Source organism: Anarrhichthys ocellatus, unplaced genomic scaffold (genome assembly GCF_004355925.1).
Source record: "Anarrhichthys ocellatus isolate YVR2014 unplaced genomic scaffold, GSC_Weel_1.0 scaffold1, whole genome shotgun sequence".
NCBI lineage: Eukaryota > Metazoa > Chordata > Actinopteri > Perciformes > Anarhichadidae > Anarrhichthys > Anarrhichthys ocellatus.
Window position 1 is genome coordinate 8530521 of NW_022280031.1, and position 2655 is coordinate 8533175.

A 2655-nucleotide genomic window follows, 5' to 3' on the forward strand; every position below is an offset into this window, starting at 1 on the left:
TGTGTGTGTGTGTGTGTGTGTGTGTGTGTGTGTGTGTGTGTGTGTGTTTGTCAGGACACATAAAGTGTACCTCTGTGTTTTATACAAAACGTGTTTGACCACATGAATTTCCCTGTGTGGGATAAGTATAATTGACTTGACTTGTGTATTAAACTAATTTAAATAACACATTTTTCATTAGTAAACCAGGGATTGAATTAGAAACATTCATCAGTATGGTGCATACTGATTTAATGCTAAAATATCACACAGTAGTCTGAATGATCGTCCTACTCTGATGCTCATCCAGCCTGATGCCTCTGTACTCTCAGGGATTTGTTCACCAGACACCTGAATAAATACATGTTGGCTTTAGATGTTAACAAGGGGTCCAAATTGGCCAACAATTGATAAATGGACTGAATTCAAGTAGATTATTCCAAAAATAATTTTCAATAAGAGTACACCTGAGAGTCAATTCTTCATTACATTTTGATTTCTGTTCTTTTATGGGTGTTCATTGATTACAAACAAACTGCACAATGTCTGGCAGCTTTGAACACATGATGTTTCAAAAGCATGTGATCACAGAAAAACATGAATGGTAGACTTGTGGTTGCTTATAAATAAACTCCTATTTGGACGGTCATAGTTTATGTGTTCTAGTGTCCGGCACAACCAATCCATTTGGGATGCAGTCTTTGAGTGCTTTTACAGTTTTCCTCCCAGCCAACTGCTCCTGCGCTTGTGTTACTGCTGCATGCTAGAGGGGAAGAAAGAAGACGCTCTCAGTATCTGCACTTTTGGCCAGAAATGGGGAAGTAGCGCAGTCACACTGCAGACTGTCTCAGAGTGTCTCAGTGGCTGGGACAAAAGTTGTTTAAAAAAACGAATTAGTCAAGTAGCTCCAGGGGTTTTAGCCCCACCAGAACTGCTGAAGTGACACTTCTGAATGAGAGGTTTCCAACTGTTTTAAGTATTTTTTAGGCCCTCATCACTGCAGACATGTTTACTATTCATAGTCAAAGCAAAGGTTTTACTGATAACATCAACAATGACTCTGTTCTTTTAAAGTCAGTGTGACAGTGAGCCAACATGAACAATACCAGCACCCTGAAACTGAAGCAGCTAAATGGAATTCAGCCATCATTCACTTCATTATTTACATCTGTGTTTCTTTCTACGGTGACAAGTCAAAACGTCTTCAGTGAAAATTACTTTTGTTAATGATGTTTTATTTTTTGAGTGATCATGTGGAAAAGAAAAACAGAATATAAATGTATAAAAATAAGAAGAAAATGATAATGGTAAATAACCACAAATAATTACAAAACATGTTATACATTTATAATGAAATAAAGGGAACATACACATACATTTGTTTGTGTATGTATGTCAATTAATTTCCATACTTTCATACAATTTAGACAAATATCGTGCATATCCACAATTATAGATGAACACTTGCTTAGAAATATTACGGTTTGTGTTGACAGTAAACATTGTGATTCATTGGATTTCATGTTTAATGTTAAATTAGTTGTTTTTAAAGTTGTTTTTTCCCCCACAGAACATAACATTATTTAATATGAGATTTCTTTCAGACAAATTGCTATAATAGAATAAGCAGCAGCAGTATTGAAAGTATTCTTTGTTAACTTAAAGTGTTTCTCAGATGCTTCAAACCAGTTCTCAGGTTTTCACCACAAATGTTGAAAAATGTTGGTGTAATAAGCAGCTGACACAGCGGCTTGACTAACATTTTATTTTCATAGAGCAGACCAAATTCTACATTTTAAAAGTGATACGACCGAAGATATTATAAATATATGTTTGGTAATTACTGTGTGTTTAACATATTTGTTTACATCCTCTTTAAAAGGATGACATCTTCATGGGACTTCATTGCATCAGCTCATTTAGGACTTTATCTGGCTCTGTAATAATGTTAACCACCCACTGATGCCTCGGACCCTGACAGTATCTCTCCTTACCACACCGTGTTTCTAATCCTCTGAGCACCTTGACATGCTATCTTCCACTGCGCCTTCCATTTTACTTATACGCTTTTGTAACATCCAGGCTGCACTATTTCAGCGATATTCTTTATGAAAGGTTAACACATGGATGTCTGGTTCTGCATGAGACACTGAATACCCCCCCCCCCCCCCCCCCCCCCCCCCCGGCTGTATATTTACATTGAAGGAAAACAGGAACAGGTTAAAAACAAAGCCTATTTATAAACAACGTGACTCTCTTCAACACATTTTTTGATAGTCAACACCGATTTATTTAGAAAGAGCTGAGGATTATCTGGAGATAATATTTATTCCATAATGCTTATAATAATTATAGCCTCTTCATTTAAAAAAAGCTGAATTCAACAAACAAAGACAAAGCTTCTCTTTGCGATGGTGGAGCAGGCGACTGTTTCTCTAACACTAGACAGCAGACAGTCTCCTCTCAGACAACTATCTGACGGACGTGTTGTGATTGTGTAAAAGCTGGATCTCTTGTATGTCCTTCTGTCAGAGAGTCTTTGTTCTGTGTTCATTGCAGTCTTGTGACACAGTGCTAGAGATGGTGACACACACGCACGCGCGCGTCTTACAATAGTTGTTTTTCTTTCCTCCATCAGCCGATGGATATCAGCACGTGGCCTCCACGTCACGCGAA